General features: G+C 39.2%; 1 long non-coding RNA gene across 9 annotated transcripts in view; it reads left to right on the top strand.

Annotated features, from left to right (window-relative positions):
* The window catches only part of LOC132771561 (uncharacterized), a 40,452-nt gene extending 22,853 nt beyond the window's left edge, over positions 1 to 17,599 (top strand). For all 9 annotated transcript variants that reach the window (XR_009631084.2, XR_009631083.2, XR_010909684.1 and 6 more), the window contains 2 exons: positions 13,971 to 14,063; positions 16,974 to 17,599. This is a non-coding gene — a long non-coding RNA (uncharacterized lncRNA). The remainder of the gene's footprint in view (positions 1 to 13,970; positions 14,064 to 16,973) is intronic.
* The last annotated feature ends 1,179 nt before the right edge of the window (positions 17,600 to 18,778 follow it).

Genomic DNA, 18,778 nt, shown 5'->3' with positions numbered 1-18,778 from the left:
ATGGCACATTTTTTGTAATGTTTACTCTTAACCATATTTTGAGGAATGTCTTTGTAAATTCCCATTTCATGGGCAGGAATACAGCAAGGGACTCTGAATAGCCAAGCATGTTTATTTTAATGTGCAGATAGCATGCATTCTGAACTTTGTGGCATATCTGCCTTGGCAAAAATAATGTGCCAAGGCCACCCTTCAAACACTGAACAGTGTTTGTATTTTGGCATCCATTCTATTTTGGAGTTATATACATGAACCTTATTTTTATGAGCTCACTTCATCCTGTTTCCTCTTCTGGTGAATCTATAGAAAGATTAAAAGCTTTTGCTTAAGTTTTCAACTAACCTATAGCAGCTAGTAACTCTATGCCAGTGGTTCCCAACCTTTGGTCCTCCAAGTGTTTTGGACTTCAACACCTGGAAAACCCAGCCAGCTTACCCACTGTTATGAATTGTGGGAGTTGAAGTCCAAAACAGTTGGAGGACCAAAGGTTGGAAACAACTGCTCTATGCTAAAGGTGAAGGGAATCCATTCCAGGTTTTTACTTAAACTTAAAGGAACTATCCCAGGTGCTGAAATTATTTTGGGATTGGGTCGGATTTGAGACTTTAGCTTCTTCAAAAGTTCAAGTGACTATTCAAAGCAGATCCATTGCTTACTAACATGGAAGCCATAAACCGTCACGGCAATAAACTAGACTTACTTGGCTGTGTCTGGATCCTGACAGATTGTGGTGAGATTTATCCATGGTCTAGGAAAACAAGCCAGCTTCAGATTATGGCTCATGAATCTGTTTCTCTGAAAACATTTTAAAGATCATACACGATTCCATATTTAAATCCAGGTTAATTGAAAAAAGAAGTAAACATTTCTCTTTCACTCTGGGTTCCCCATTGTGTGTATGCACACGTGTGCCCTTGTGAATGCATGCACATATATCCAAAACCTGTGCCCATGGCACTGACTAAGCTGCAATTTAGTGTTCTGTTCAGACCAGGTCATTGCTTCTACCTTTCACCTGAAAAGCCAGGCATATTCTGTGATTTCAGGGATCTCACCCACACACATCCATTATTTTCCTATATTGTAATAACTGTATCACCTTTTTCACATTAAAATCTGTATTGACAATTTCACCTTTGATGTCTCAAATGATAGTTCTCAAGGCCAACAGTCAAAATTTCATTAAGATTTCCCTTAATTTGTTGATGGGATTTTCTCCTGCAGTTTTGTAAAGGTGTGTTAAAAACTGTGCAAAGCTTTAAAGACAGGTTTATTCTGTGTTTGTGGGAGAAAATAAAATTTCTGAAGTGTTCTCCACCGCCAACTCTGTCAAAGTGCGAGCAGAGGCCTGGAATCTGGTTATTTTCCTGAGGGTGCTCCTCTTATCTTTTCTTGATCTGCCTTCTGAGCCACAGCTTTACAACCAGGTTTCCTTTTGTGAGGTGAATAGCTTCGGAAGCAGAAAGTGATTTCAACTGAGAAAATAGTATAAGGAGAAGTAGAGTTTAAAAGTTTCTTTTTCTGGATTACAGCTCCCAAAATCCCTCAACCAGTGGGCATTCTGGCTGTGGGGAATTCTAAACTGATAATTTCTGAGCTCTGCAAGTGCTGATCTTCCTTTCACCAGTATCAAACCTTCCTCTGGGTAGGTTCTAGTGTTTGAAACTAGAGGTATAAAATAGGCAACCACATACTTAGTCAGATCATTGGTCCATTTGCTTTGGACAGGATTTTAAGACAGGGTTCTACCTGATATGCTAGAGCAGCGACTCTCAGCCTGTGGGTCCCCAGATGTTTTGGTCTTCAGCTCCCAGAAATCTTAATTATATGGAACCCAGGAAAGAATGAACATGGAATGGCTTGACAATGTCTTTGGAAAATGAGCTAATAGGGAGTTACTGGTGTTTTATGCCTTTAATGCTTTTACAAGATCTTTTTAATGTATTTTAATTATTTTAATTTTGTTTTAATTTTGTTTATGTTCATTGTGGCATCGAATCATGCTAGTGTAAGCTGCCTTGAGTTGCCTTCGGGCTGAGAAAGGTGGCATAGAAATGCAGGAAATAAATAAATAAATAAATAACAGCAGGTAAACTGGCTGGGATTTCTGCGAGTTGTAGACCAAAACACCTGGGGACCGACAAGTTAAGAACCACTGTGCTAGAGACTGAATTTAGGATGAGTGCCAATCAGAGCAGTGTCTTTATTCTTAAAGGGGAATGGAAGTCATGCAGCCTTCCAAATATTGTTGGATTGGATCCCCCACCAGCCTTAGCCAGCATAGCCAAGGAAGGCAACATGATTCTTCTACCTGATCTAGAAGATGAGATTGTATTATAAATGGTCTACCAATGGAACTCTCTGCCCTGGAGTGTGGTGGAGGCTCCTTCTTTGGAGGCTGTTAAACAGAAACTGGATGGCCATCTGTCAGGAGTGCTTTGAATGCAATTTTCCTGCTTCTTGGCAGGGGGTTGGACTGGATGGCCCACGAGGTCTTTTCCATCTCTATGATTCTATGAGAAGCACAAATCTGCCTTGACCTAACTGAGACATATAGTCTCCCTTTGTCTTTCCAACCTTCATACAGAGCAATTCTGAAACACCAGTGTTTTAATTTTAATCTGATTTAGATGGTTCTTTGGATGTTTTCAAATATGTATATAGGAGGATCATACATGAGTGAAAGAGTCTATGAACCTGGATTTAGAATCCTATTGGGAAATGAAGAAAATATAAATTTTATGTTAAGTATGTGGTGAATTCTGCCTCGCTGACATTTTGAGCAAGTAGCATGAGTTGTACTAAACAAACTTTTTTGCATTCATAGGTATCACATTTGCTTAATTTGTGGCATCAAAGGCACACTTAAGGTATAGAGAAAAGTCAGTGCACAGGTTTCCTGCTTCTTCACCCTCTATCATATTCAGCCTTCCATTCTCCAAACATAATGTTAATTTGTTTACTATGATATTTTATTTCATTGAAACTGAAGGTGTGAAACTGAAGATATGTAGGAATCTTTCTAGGAAATGGGGTGGTCGCTGTGATTTATAAAACAGTCAAATAAAGACAATAGCAAAAACTCCAACTAGGGTAGATAGGTAAGCAAATAAACTGAAACACTAATGATAAACAGGATGAATATAATTCCTGTACTTCTTATTTAGCTCAGTTGTTTCCTGATGTCATAACGACACAGATTTCAATTTTCTGGTTACAATTGAGTTTTGAAGCAAAATTGTTTTTTGCTACTATCAAGAGCAGGTATTTGTTATATACTCATTGGGCCACCTACAGTCTGGTCCAAGTAAGTTTTGTGCAGGAGCCATGGGATATGTACTTATTTTGGCAAGGCACTGAGCATTAAAAACACCCATGTGTGCATTCAAGTCGCATAATAACCTATGGTGACCCCATTAATTTCATAGGTTTTCTTAGGCAAGGAATACTCAGAGGTGGTTTTGCCAATTCCTTTCTCTGAAATATATCCCACAGCATCTGATATTGATTGACTGTTTCCACTGAAGCACTAACTAGAATTGGCCCTCTTCAGCTTCTATGAGATTGATTCTGGTGGCTTTAGGATATTGAGTCACAGCGTATTATTTGTTCAAGTCTGGAGCTGCGGTGGTGCAATGGGTTAAACCCTTGTGCTGGCTGAACTGCTGACCTGAAGGTTGGCGGTTCGAATCCACGAGATGGGGTGAGCTCCTGTCTGTCAGCTCCAGCTTCCCACAGGATGGTTACACAACCAGGCATCCCCTGGGCAACATAGCTGCAGATGGCAAATTCTCTCACACCAGTTTCTCAAGTTGCCTCTGACACAATAAAAAAGTTCAAACTTCTTATCAATAGAATCTATGGACTCCTTGCCCAGAAATAGGACCCTTTTCCATCAAAGGGTACTAACCTTCCAGTTACTAAGGTATGTTGAGGATTACTGAATTTGATAGTTTCAGAAGAAGATGAGAAAAATTATGAAGGATGGCATGTACAAGGTTTGGAAAAATTATCTTTTGGATCACAGCTCCACAAATCCCTCAGTCAGCATAACCAAAGTACTGGTACTTCCTCAGGTTCTGCAAAAATTTGGAAGGGCAATTTGCAAAGGACCTATATGAATTATCAACTCAAATTTATCTTAATTATCTGCATTTAGATAAGCAAAGCCAATAGATAGAATGATAGATTGATAAGCAAATTAGATAAATAGGTAGATAGGTAAGCAAATAAGCTGAAACACTGATGCAAAGTACTAGATGCTCTTTAACATGCCAATTATTGACTCAATAGATTGTTACGGCTTCCAAGCTATTAAGGTCTGCTGTGTCAATGTGTACTTGGGGACTGTTTAATATGCAGACAGATGACATGACAGGCCACAACTACAAATGTCTATCACATCAGAAGAAAAACATTTGTGCATAGGGTGCACTCTTATTAATGGTGCTGTATGCACATAAATGTTTTTAGGGAATTAAAAAACTCTAGCATTTATTGTGATTTATTTTTAGACTCTGAATCAAGTCCTTTTTCAGGGATTGAGATCATCATTTAGTGTACTGCAGAGTAACCTAGGAATACAGTTCCTTCCTATCAGTTCTTCTAAAATTAAATATATCATCTGTATAAGTGCAATCCTATTTTCAGTTGGAAATGTAGTTTTGTTATGTGATAGAATAGAGGACAGGATCACTTCTTTATTTACTCTGTAATCTTATTCAGAAGTAATTAAATAAGCTTATGCTACCTAAGAGATGTGTTAATACAAGATAAATAGCATGACATTTTTGTAGAAGAAGAAGAAGAAAAACTCCACCGAATAAGTCTTTGATTGTTTACTATGTTGTGATATCTGCTACTTGCCTTTAAAAAAAGTAAAGTATAAGATAACAACATGAAAGCCCCATTTGATCATCATAAGGGGGTAAAATCAGGACTTCTGATTTGTTTTTTTAACAACTCATTTTTAATGAAAATAGGCAGAACCAAGTGTTCGTTTAATAAGAGACACTCTTCTAATTTGCATGCCGACTATAAAAGTGTAATGAAAGGAGAGTGAAAAAAACTCTTGACATTAGTTGCCGAAAAGGTCTCTGAAGGATGTGAATGTCTAGGAAACTGATGATATGGATTTCTTTGTCTACTAGGCTCTTTCATCCGACATGTGAATCCATCTCCATGTATATCTAGCTCCAGATGGACACAGACAGAAACACAGATGTAATTTGAGAACATCTGAAAAAGAGGGAGAAGTGAGAGCGTTTTCAGGAGGCCAACTCTCTCTCTCTGTAAGGTTGGCCCTAAGGCATATTACTGAAGGGTTGGGATGATAATGTGGCACCCTTTTATTTTGACTTAAAAAAATTATCTATAGTGGCAGGTAAATCTTACTTTAACAATGGCAATAGTATGGTGTCTCAACTTCACCAGAAGACAGGAAGCTGCTTGATAGACTGCAGGACTTGTTCCATAGTACAAGCTGAGTGGCTGCAATGGAGATTGCCTCACTTTGCCTTATAGGATGGCTGATCTTTTATCTGTGTGAAACTTCACCAGACAGACTCTCCTGAACATCTTTCTTGGCCAAACAACAATGGAATGGGAAAAATATTTCCTTGATTAAAGCATCTGTTATAAGGGGATGATAATTCATCGAATCCCAAAGCAGTGTCCATCACACTAGAGAAGAAATCCACTTAAAATCCAGTTTCTGCCTCCTGCAGAATTCTGGGGTTTGTAGTTTAGGGAGGCTGTTAAAGGCTCCTCCCTAAACTACAATCCCCAGAATTCTGCTGGAGGTAGAAACCGGATTTTAAGTGGATTTTTTCCTCTATTATGATGAGGCCGAAATGGCAAGTAAGAACAGATTACCTTTCTTTCCCCTCCAGTGATCAATAGGTACCCATCACACTGAAGAAGTCCAAAAGATCCTTTCAATATGAATCTGCTTAGATGGTCTGTTAAAAAACTGTAGATTGTACTTTTTACATTTGGATGATATCTTTGACTGCTGCTCTGTCCTCTTGGCAAAAAATTACACGGATGTGTCCACACTACAGAACTAGAACAGTTTGATAGTACTTTAAATTTAATGGCTCCATTCTTCAAAATCTTGGGATCTGTTGTTGGTGAGAGACCAGAACTGTTTGACAAACAACTCTAAAGAGCTCATTGTTGTTGTTATATTCTCCCAAATTTAAGGCAAACCTATCTTGGTAAATAAACAGGAACACTCAAAAAGCAGGTGAATTCCTGACAGGAAACAACCAGGGCCCGCTAACACATCCCAACAAAGGATTCCACCAGTCAGGAAGCAGTCAGGCTTTGAAGATGCAAGGCCAATGCTAATCAAGCAGACAAGAATTCTTTCTCCCACCCTGGACATTATTCCACAGATATATAAATCTCACTTGCCTAGTTTACAACAGACATCACAGCCTGCCATAGATGTGGGTGAAACGTCAGGAGAGAATGCTTCTGGAACATGGCCAGACAATCTGGAAAACTCACAGCAACCCAACCTATCTTGGAGTTTTCCTGGCAAGTTTTGTTGAATGTGGAGTTTGCTGTTGCTTTCATCTGACACAGAGAGAGGGTGATTTACCTAGTGTCACCCAGTGGGATTCCATGGTCAAGAAAGGATTTGAGCACTTCTCTTCTGGAATACTAGCCCAACACTCAAACCTGTACACCTTACTATCTCTGGCCAAATACTTCATAGAACTAGAAATCCTAGGATTTCATAGACTAGACCCATGGCAGTTCCAATGGTAGCAAACTGCTAAAATTGTGAGGTGTCAATACTTCATTGCCACTTGGATAAGTTATAAAGAAGAAGAAAGAAAAACACTTTGGGTTCATTTAACCATGTTTCTGAATTACTTTTGGCAGTTGGTGGGTGCCATTCTTTTGTTGCTTTCAGGTTTTACTTTAAAATCTGATATTTCGAAAGGTGAGGAATAAATGTTTTTATATATCAATTGTAAAGGACCAACACCCATTTTTATTGGAAAGAGAAATACATTTATGGCAGATGTCATTAATATATATTTTAAAACCACCAATGGTGAAGCACTATGGCTTTAGTTGCTCAGTGGAAAAGAAAAAGCATAGACTCTGCATAGACTCAGAAGTACTGCCTGCTTTCTTATGGTTTCCAATGTTTGCAGCATTCCATATGGATTCTGTGGGAGGTTCCTGGCAAATGAGGTTCAAATTAAGTTGCGTGAGGTGCCAACGAGATTCATGAAGCACTGCTGGGAGCCCCTAACACTTCAGCATAGAATATTCAGTCCCCTACAATAAAGTTCAGAATTGATGATGAAAACCAGGAAAGGATTCAGAGAAGAATAAAAAACATGATTAAATGTCTTGGGTGGTAGTGAACTGGGAGGATGCTGGGCTGGAGGGTGAGGGAATATCTTTAGCACGCGCATACACACAATGGAAAAAAGACTGACGAAAGAAGGCATGCTGAAATATTAAAATAGTTTAAAAGATGTCATAAGTGGAAAGTTTGGAAAAAGTTTTCTAAAACCACTAAAGAGAAGGAATAATCACAGTTTTAATCACATAAAGGAATCTACACTGTAAAATTAATGCAGTTTGACACCACTTTAACCACCATGGCTCAATGCTGTGGAATCACGGGGGTTGTAGTTTAGTGAGTCACCAGCAATATTTGGCAGAAAAAGCGAAAGACCGTATAAAACTGCAACTCCCATGGTTCTATAGTATTGAGACATGGCATTTAAAGCAGGAACAAACAGTATTAATTCCACAGTGTAGATCAGTGTTTATCAATCTGGGAGTTGGGACCCTTGGGGGGTCATGAGGGGGTGTCAGAGGGGTCACCAAAGACCATCAGAAAACACAATATTTTCTGTTGGGTCATTGGGGTTCTGTGTGGGAAGTTTGGCCCAATTCTATCGTGGGTGGGGTTCAGAATGCTCTTTGATTGTATGTGACCTATAAATCCCAGCAACTACAACTCCCAAATGTCAAATCTCTTTTCCCCAAGCTCCACCGGTGTTCACATTTGGGCATATTGAGTATTCATGTCAAGTTTGGCCTAGATTCATCGTTGCTTGAGTCCACAGTGCTCCTTGGATGTAGGCAAACTACAACTCTAAAACTCAAGGTCAATGACCAACAAACTATTCCAATATTTTCTGCTGGTCATGGGAGTTTTGTGTGTCACGTTTGGTTCAATTCCATTGTTGGTGGCATTCAGAATGCTCTTTGATTGTTAACTATAAATCCCAGCAACTACAACTCCCAAATGACAAAATCATCCCCCCCCCTCCCAACCCCACCGGAACATGAGGTACTGTATTAAGGGGTCGAGGCATTAGGAAGGTTGAGAAACACTGGTGTAGATGGATCCTGAGATGAGATGTTACAAAGAAATCAAAATCAAAATCAATCAGTCAAAGTCATACCTCTCAGTTTCCAGTTATTCAGTAGGAGGTTATCTTTTGCTCGAGATTCTTCTGTGTTGCTTTCTGATTCAGTGTTTCAGAGCGTGGATTTCAGTATCTGTGAACAATTTAAAACTAAGCCTTGTGTAGAACAAACTCCCTGAGAATCATGGCTAATCCTCTCTTGTTGGTGGTTCACACTGAAATACAACAAGGTACATTCAGAGCATTTTGCCTTAGGACTTTGGGTTTGGAGGAACCGATGTTCAATGAAATCCTTCCAAATGTTAAGGTTCCAGGGGAAATAATTCTCAGCATTTTCAGGGAATACATCTAACCAGTCTGCAAATCTCCTCCCAACATGCATTTTCTCTATGGCTGCTTCCTATGGGTCCCTCTGCTGAATTATTATCATATTCTCAAGATGTTACGCCCAACATATAATAATTCACTGCATATGGATGAATGATATCCATTTGCTTGTTTGAAATAAAATTGCTTGGGGAAACAAGCAAGGTGGAGTGAGGACTAAACGCCCCTCTTCCAATGTCTGCAAAACTGGCAGCAAAGGTCAGTTTTTTCTCCTTTTCAGATTGAAGCATCACAGACATGCAAAGAAATACTGAAGTTAAGACAAAGAAGGGATTATGATGCAAATGATCAATTACATTTAACTTTAAAATTGGACTTTTAATGTGTTAGATACAGCCTACTGTATATCATACTGTAGAGCAGGGGTTCCCAAACCTTTAAAGGAGAGGGCCAGTTCATGGTTCCCCAGATTGTTGAACCAGACTGTAGATTGAAAATAATAATAATAATAATAATAATAATAATAATAAATCTTTATTTATTCCCCACCGCCATCTCCCCTCAGGGACTTAGGGCAGCTAACATGAGGCCAAGCCCAACAAATACAATAAACAAATAAGATACATACAGCAAATAATAAGTAAAATTTAAATTTAAATCACAATAAAATTAAAATAAAGTACATCAATAAAACAATACAAACAATAAAAGGAATTAACATAATGGGATATAACACCGGGTATGAAATAAAACAAGATTAGGGATAAGGAGTTAATCAGAATGTGCTGGGCCAAGATGCAAAGATAAAAACAGGGGACATAGGACAAGATAGGATAACCTAAGCAATTTAGCTGGTGGGAGGTACAAGGGGGACAAGCTATGGGATTTAATTACTCACTAGGAATAGGGTGAGGTGCATCAAGAGGACAAGTATATGCTGGGGTGGTCATGGTATGGAAATTATTGTTCATAAAAAAATGAATAAATTCCTATGCATGCTGCATATATCTTATTTGCAGTGCAAAAAAGAAAGAAAGAAAAATACAATATTTTAAATAAAGAATAATTTTAACTAGCATAAACTTACCAATATTTCAATGGGACATGTGGGCCTGTTTTGGGCTAATGACACAGTCAAGTTAATTAGAATTGTTGTTGTTGTTGTTGCTGCTGCTGCTGCTGCTGCTGCTGCTGTTGTTGTTGTTGTTGTTGTGTGCTTTCAAGTCATTTTAGGCATAGGGAAACCCTTGGAGGGCCACATCCGGTCTGAGGACCTTTTAGGACCTCATCATACTAGGGAATGAATCCACTTTAATTCTGGTTTCTGCCTTCAGAACTCTGGAATTTGTAGTTTAGGGAGGAGGCTTTAATAGCCTCACTAAACTACAAGCCCCAGAATTCTGCAGGAGGCAGAAACCAGATTTTAAGTGGATTCATTCTCTAATGCAGTCTTTCTCAACCTTCCTAATGTCACGACCCCTTAATACACTTCCTCATGTTGTGGTGACCCCCAACCATAATATTATTTTCGTTGCTGTTTCATAACTGTAGTTTTGTTGCTGTTATTAACTGTCATGTAAATATCCAATATGAAGGATGGATTTCCATTCACTGGACCAAATTTGGCACAAATACCCAAAACACCCAAATTTGAATACTACTGGGATTGGCGGGGGATTATGTCATTTGGGAGTTGTAGTTGCTTTCATTTATAGTTCACCTACAATCAAAGAGCATTCTGAACTCCACCAACAATGCAGTTGAAACAAACTTGGCACACAGAACTCCCACGACCAACAGAAAATAGTGGAAGGGTTTGGTGGGCATTGACCTTGAGTTTGGGAGTTGTAGTTCACCTACATCCAGAGAGCCCTGTGGACTCAAAATGATAGATCTAGACCAAACTTGGCAAGAATACTCAATATACCCAAATGTGAACACTGGTGACATTTGCAGAAAATAGACATTGACAGTTGGGAGTTGTAGTTGCTGGGATTTATAGTTCACCTACAATTAAAGAGCGTTCTGAACCCCACCAAACTTTCCACACAGAACCCTCATGACCAACAGAAAATACTGTGTTTTCTGATGGTCTTTGGCAACCCCTCTGACACCCCCTCACGACCCCCCAGGGGTCCTGACCCCCAGGTTGAGAACCACTGCTCTAGTGTGATGAAGTAGTTAGTTTGGGGACCCCTGTTGTAGAGTATTATATATGCAAGACTTGCAAAACCAATGTGATGAAGGCAAGAAATCAAGGTTTGAATTCTTGCTATGCTGTGGAAACCCTTTGGGTAGCTTTAAGCAAGTCACAATCTCTCAGCCTTGGAGGAACACAAAGACACTCCCCCATAACAAATCACACCAAGAAAACTGTGATATGGTTTGCCATAACAGAGAAATAACCTGAAGGCACACCACAACAAACACTGTAGAGTATCATTTTTTTTTTAAAAAAATCGGATTTGTCCTCCACATTTCCTTTGAAGTCACATGCTACTTGAAATAAATAACTATGGTAAAGACCACCTATAGCAGGAAATTCAGTTTAACACAGAATTTCTTTGTTCCTGTGCATCTCAGCTATATTATATGTGAAGTTACATGGATTTGGGAGAATCTAAATGTATCTGATTTAATAACTAATACGATCTAGCATATATATATGTATATATATGTGTGTGTGTGTGTGTATATATATATATATATATATATATATATATATATATATATAAACCCTATCATCTGAGCATTAAAATAATGAATGCAAAAATCACCCTAAAGCATTGTGTGTTTCCGTACTTCCCTGCACTGCTGAAACAGGGATGGATTTTTAATAATTTATTTCAGAGGCTCCTCTCTAGGGAATAGTTGCCAAAGGCTTTTCATTTTGTGTTCGATGCTTGCATTAGGAGCGTACAAAAGATGCACACCCAATTTGTGCACATCCAGTATGGCACTTGAAAGGGCATCTTTTCGCAGAATACACATACATAAATCTGAGTTTAGGGAGGGCAAAAGCAAAAGAGGGCTGGCACAGTAAATACTCTGTTCAGATAACATCCCCAGAAAGCGATTTCGGCTTGCTTCTGTGTAATGTGTCTAGATATTAATCTGTCTAGTGTGTACAAGTAAATTGGGAAGTTAATCTGTGTGGTGAGTGGACTTCAAATACAGCCTATCTTTTCCACTGATAGGTTCTTCTTCCTCTGTGCCTCTGCCCAAAGGTTAGTGTCATTTGCCACTTTAATATATGCATATTACTGGTGACAGGGCAGATAATAAATCTCTCCTGATGTTACTAGGGTGAATAATACGTGAAAGAAACCACTTTAAAAAAAAACCTGAAAGCAATGTTATAGACAGGATAGTTTATTGCAAGAAAAAAACCCTACACCCAATAAGAAAACAACAAAGACAAAGACTACTAACACATTCATTGTGGGATAATATTTCATAGAATCATAGAATCCTAAAGTTTGAAGAGACCTCAAGGGGCATCCAGTCCAACCTCCTGCCAAGAAGCAGGAGAATTGCATTCAAAGCACCCCTAACAGATGGCTATCCAGCCTCTGCTTAAAAGCCTCCAAAGGAGCCTCCACCACACTCCAGAGAAGAGAGTTCCACTGCTGAACAGCTCTCACCCTGACTGTCATGTTCAGTTGGAATTCCCTTTCCTGTAGTTTGAAGCCACGTCCTAGTCTCCAGGGCAGCAGAAAACAAGCTTGTTCTCTTTCCCCATGACTTTCCCTCACATGTTTAAACATGGCCATCATGTCTCCTCTCAGCCTTCTCTTCTGCAGGCTAAACATGCACACTTCTGTTCTTTGAATCAGAATGTCTCATTTCTGGCTCTGTGTGTTTGCACACCTTATTTGATCAAATGCATCCTTCACTTCCAGTATATCCTAGTGCAAATGTGGCTGAATACAGTACTCCAAATGCTGAAAAAAAGAGTCAAAGATTTAACATTTGCACAATTTATTCTATTGTATGAATGTTTGTTCCTTTTATTTATTTTATTCCCCACCCCAAATGTATCAAGTTTGTGGAGATTGTGCAAAATATGGTGTGCTGAGATCAGGTCATTTTCTTTTGGGAATGCTTATTAATGTTTTGAGGTGTTCACTGAGAACCAGACTATAACTTCTGTAGAAGATCTACTGTTATCGTGTCTCCAAAAGCTTATGTTTGTTTGTTCACCTACTCCATTGAGGAAATAGCAAATTAGGGAAACAGTGCAGGAAAAAGAAATAAACTCCTATCTTGTATCATTTTTGTTAAGAACTTGGGTTTGGAAACATTTGTCCTGGGAGAAATCAGACAAGTTATTTTTCTAGAGTGCTGTTTGGGTGATTCCCTAGTCAGCACAGACATTGAAGCTTTGAGCTCCTAGTAAAAATGGAAAGACAAAGAGGAACCAAGGGGCTATATCTGGGGCTGTGGCGGAAGACTTATCAGTGAGCTCTTCTTTGGGAAATACTGTAATTTTTCACTTATGTTGATGTTCTGCAGCAACTCTACTCATTATTTATATATGAAACAGAGACTGGAAGCTTCCTTATGCTGAATCAGACCATTGGCTTATCTAACCTGGTAATGCTACATTGAATTGCAGCAGTTCTGCAAGGTCTCAAGCAGTAGTCTACAGCTGGGTTGCTGTGGGTTTTCCAGGCTGTATGGCCATGTCCCTGAAGCATTCTCTCCTGATGTTTTGCCTGCATCTATGGCAGGCATCCTCAGAGGTTGTGAGGTCTGTTAGGAACTAGGAAAGTGGGGTTTATATATCTGTGGGATGCCCAGGGTGGGAGAAAGAACTCTTGCCTGTTCGAGGCAGGTTTGAATGTTGCAATTGGCCACCTTGATTAGCATTTAATGGCTTTTCAGCTTCAAGGTCTAACTGCTTACTGCCTGGGGGAATCCTTTGTTGAGAGGTGATTACCTGGCCCTGATTGTTTCTAGAATTCCCGTTTTTGAGTGTTGTTCTTTATTGACTCTTTTGATTTTAGAGGATTTTTTAAAAATGGTAGCCAGATTTTGTTCATTTTCATGGGTTCTCCTTTCTGTTGAAATTTTCCACATGCTTGTGGATTTCAATGGCTTCTATGTAATGTTTGTACATCAGATCATTATTAAAACTGGATGTTCTGAGGACTGAACCCGTTCTTTATACACAGCATGCACTCTGCCCCTGGCCATGGCTTCTTTTCACATCCACCCTCCTTGTCTTTTCAGCACAAGTCCTGCTGCCAAAGCAAAACAGATGCTGAATGATGGTATGGGAATAGAAACACACCTTTTGGATATCTTTCTCAACAGAGGATAGAGGTATGTATTCTAGGTAGATGCCCTATGTCCCGTAAGTTATTCTCTACTCCTATGTATAGAGAATGTTGTTTCATCACCACTACTGAAATAAGACCCAACTCCTTTTTTTTTTTAAATGCAGGATTTCTTGGGCCGGTGCATTAGCATTCTCCTCTTATACCATTCGTCTCATTTGAAGATTGCATTTTAAAAATATAATTCAGAATAGAAAGAACCTATATATCATGTGGTCCTGTATATCAAGGCTGCACAAGATTCCTGCACAAGACTTCCTCAAGTTTAAAATATAATAGTGAACAATTTTATATGCTTTAATGTGCATTTAATTTTTAACTTATGCATTTTTAACTGTTTGTTGTCCAAAGGCATGGGATGGTTGCCAATGTTAAGCTTCCTTGAGTCTCCTTCAGAGTAAAGAAAGACAGGATACAAATAGAGTTAATAAATAAACAAATAAATAGAGTGTGGGTGGATAGAATCCATTGTTGCAAGTATAGCAGGGAATGCTGTACATGAGGTTGAAATATTTCTTCCTGACTTCCTTGATGAACATTTGCTCCTTATTTTTGAAGCTACCTGCTGTTTTAACTGTCAGGGTTCCCAAGTCTAGCACACAGATTTCACTCCTATTATAGAGTCATCGCTTGTCAGACTGAATTTTCTATAAATGCATAAGCATGAGAGAAAATATCTTCAATCAACATGAAAAAAAATCATGTTTGTCTGCCTCTAAAATTGTTTGATGGGCTGTTTTTCACTTTGAGTTGCTTTTCAGAAATCTGGGATTGATGTTTTTCTCTAACCAAAATTTCTACAGGGAATAAATTTCTTTACCAACCAAGCTATAATATGAGTTGTTGTTGTTGTTTGAAAGGCTCCTGACTTCATTGTTATAGTCAGAAACAGTTGTTACAACCTACATTGTATCATTCGTTAAGCAATTAAGTTACTGATAGGCTCTTTACATTATTTACCATGATGGAAAGATATATTTACTTAACCTGAGTGCAAATCAACGTGGAGAGGCAGAAGTTCAGAGTAAATTTGACTAATGATGTTGTGTTTTCATCCTTGGAAGTAAGGTGTGTGTGTGTGTGTGTGTGAGGGGAGGGGAGACTTCCTGCTTTTGATGCTATTTTGTTTCTGTGGGAAGAGATCTGAAATGATCCAAGCTGTCATGTGAGAGCTCAGTGAAGCTGAGATCCCCTTTGATTGTCTCTGAATGTCTCTCTCAGTGAGCGATTGCCTCCCAAACAGAGGCACAGCACACAACACTTCAGGATGTTTACAGAATCATATTTTTACCTTTCAGATATTCATGTTTTCACACTGAAATTGTTAAAGTAAAATATAGTGGAAAAGGTTTCCTTTGATAAGAATTGTATGGAGACCTCAGTGTGGAAATCAAGTCCATTTCAGGTAGAATTTGGGCTACAATATGGATCATTTCCTTCTCTTGTTCGATAACTAAATCTCTGAGTCCCTTCAGGGAGAGAGGGCAGGTTAAAATATACTACTACTACTACTACTACTACTACTACTACTATTGTTATCACCATCATCAAACCTTTTAATCTCTATTATTATTTCTGACTGGACATTCCAGCTTTTTAAATAATTTATTGATTGATTGATTTAAAACATTTATATTCCGCCCTTCTCATCCCAAAGGGGACTCAGGGAAGAGCACAGCATATATATGGCAAATATTCAATGCCAGGAAATGACTTCATTATATGCATACATACATATATGTTAAAAACATTTGTCTCAATATTAAAATACACTGTTTAAAACTGTCTTGATCATCTTAGTCTAATCTAATTGGCCTGGTAGGGTTTCCTATCGCAACTTTATTGCACTGTCCCAAAAGCTTGGTCCCACAGTTAAGTCTTTACCATCCTTCTGAAGGACAGGAGGGAGGGTGCCAATCTGGTCTCACCAGGAAGGGAGTTCCATAGCAGGGGGGCAATCACCGAGAAGGCCTTCTCTCTCATCCCCACCAATTGCGCCTGTGACAATGGTGGGACGGAGAGCAGGGCCTCCTCTGAGGATCTTAATCTCCACGATGGTTCATAGGAGGAGATGTATTTGGACAGGTAAATTGGGCCAGGGCAATTTAGGGCATTATAGGCCAAAGCCAGCACTTTGAATTGTGCCTGGTAGCAAACTGGCAGCCAGTGGAGCTGGCGTAACATGGAAATTGTATGCCCCCTGTATGCTGCCCCAGTTATTAACCTGGCTGCCTCTTGTTGGATGATTTGAAGCTTCCAAGCAGTCTTCAAAGACAACCCCATGTAGAGTCTGTTGCAGTAATCTATCCTGGATGTAACAAGAGCATGGACCATGCTGTGACTTCTGTTCATGCAATTAATGATTATATATGTATAATTTGAATGTTTTTTAAAATAATCCTTTCCAAAATGCATGCCTATTTGGGTTTATTATTTTTCTCTTTCAAAAAGCAGCATCTTTCAGTCCTTAGTCCAATTGACTTTAAAGGGATTGACACTCTAATTCCGAATGTATGTCCTAACAAATCAATTTCCTTGACTTCAGTACACCTTAATTTACTTAAGGGCCTAATTACTAGTTCATGTAGCCCTCCTGATAGCCCTCCTGATATCATGTAGCCCTCCTGATAGCCCTCCTGATATCATGGGAACAGAAGTCACAGCATTTCTTACCATTGACTATGCTGGTTACATATTGTGAGTGTCAACAACATCTGGAGAACTTCATTTGATCCCAGTGGTAGGCAATGCATGATGTTCCATACTCCCCTTCCTTTACATGTCCACCTGAGCAGGCTACCTGAAAAGGTGGACAAAATGTTCTATCATTTCTTCAACCAGTCAAAGCCATCTGTCTCAATGTCCCATTCACTTCTTTTTCTTTTTATCTTCACAGGTAGAAAACACACTGGTAAGGTATACAGTTTTGATTGTGCAATGGCAAGAAGAGCCAAGGCTGAGCTACCTTTTCTCATCTTCTGAGTACTCTTCCATTCTAACAAACAATTGCCAAAAGGCTGCTTTTCAGTAAAAGCAAGCAAAGAACAGACATAAAACACTGTCTCGTTCTGCTTAGCCATGTCATTCAGCAGTCGTATAGCTTCAATATCTAGGAAAGTTACTTTTTTGGACTGCAGTTCCAGAAACCCTCGTCATGGACAGTGGTAAAAAAAAAAAAAAACAACTTTCCAAAAGTCTATATAGCATTAATTTTAGATGTTACAGTTAGATCTTGATTGTAACTGCAAGTCTGTTTATTTGGGAGTAAATATTAGCAGTCATGTGTAGTATAGGGCAAGGTTTATACCATTGTAGAAATAGTTCATACAATTTACTTCCTTGTCACATGTTTAATTCCAGGTGCAAATGTGCGTTAGAGCTGCAGAAACACAAGGTATCACACATGCACACACTGATATATAAGCATTAGCTGACTGTGCTCGTATTAATTACTATGTGTCGCAATGAAGATTAAATTTGATTTCCATTTAAGCAATATTAAAATCTTAAGAGCACAGAGAATATAGTTTCAGTCTGACTGGAATTGGGTAATTTATTCTTAAATTGCATTATAATACGTATGCCTCATTTTTTGAAAAAAGAGCTGTGCCTTCTGGGAAACTTAGGGCTGATTCCAACTATCTGTCTTAAGTACATCCAAGAAATGTTTGCATGAAGCTCGATGCCGGAAGCCAGAAGGCCTTTCTTAGGCACACTTGTGTGATGAGTCGTCTCCTCCTTGTCACAAAGCTGCATCATTCTTGGCTTTGGGCACAGTATTTTTGGAATGTAGAATTAAGAGGAAATAATTGGCCAATTCTGAATTTTAGCCAAGAATTTTGAACTCCTACCTAACTCTTGTCTTTTTCCTTCATGCTTATCATTTCAATCTGGCAGTATTTTGGTCTTCCTGCCTGATTTGATATGGAAAAAAATTTGATATGGAAAAAAATTGAACAAGATATCTGAGTAATTTTGTTCACATGATATCTGGCAAATATTTCAGGCAAGGGGGTGGGGACTGAAAATGATTCTGCAGCCAAGCATTTGTTCAGGCATTATTCATTACCTGAAGCCCTTTCACACTGTCAGTTATGGCAATATGATTACACTTTAACTGCCATGTCTGCATCCTATGGAATCCTGTGGATTGTAGTTTGGTCAGAGGCACAAAAAAGTCCCCTGGCTGAGAATTATAAGCGTTCCTCTCCAAACTACAAATTCCAGAATTCCACCAGGTGTTGGCACTGCAGCCGAAATAGAATCACAGTGCTGTAACTTTTTTTGCGTCAGGAGTGACTTGAGAAACTGCAAGTCGCTCCTGGTGTGAGAGAATTGGCTGTCTGCAAGGACATTGCCCAGGGGATGCCCGGATGTTTTAGCATCCTTGTGGGAGGCTTCTCTCATGATGAGCTGACAGAGGGAGCTCATCTGCACTCTCCCCGGATTCGAACCTGCAACCTGTTGGTCTTCAGTCCTGCCAGCACAAGGGTTTAACCCATTGCACCAGTGCTGTAGCTATGCAGTGTGAAAGCAGCCCTGGAGCTGCTCCATTGCATAACGCTAAGCAGGAGCACAACCCACCTGATTTCTGTGCATATTTATTCAGATGTAAATCCAACAATACTTGAGAGGGCTTGGGGCTCATTCACAATACACAATTACTGTATTTCAATATCAAGGTAATACGAGTGTATGGTA

The sequence above is a fragment of the Anolis sagrei genome, chromosome 3, assembly GCF_037176765.1.
Source record: "Anolis sagrei isolate rAnoSag1 chromosome 3, rAnoSag1.mat, whole genome shotgun sequence".
Lineage (NCBI taxonomy): Eukaryota > Metazoa > Chordata > Lepidosauria > Squamata > Dactyloidae > Anolis > Anolis sagrei.
This window is presented reverse-complemented; position numbering and strand designations above follow the sequence as displayed.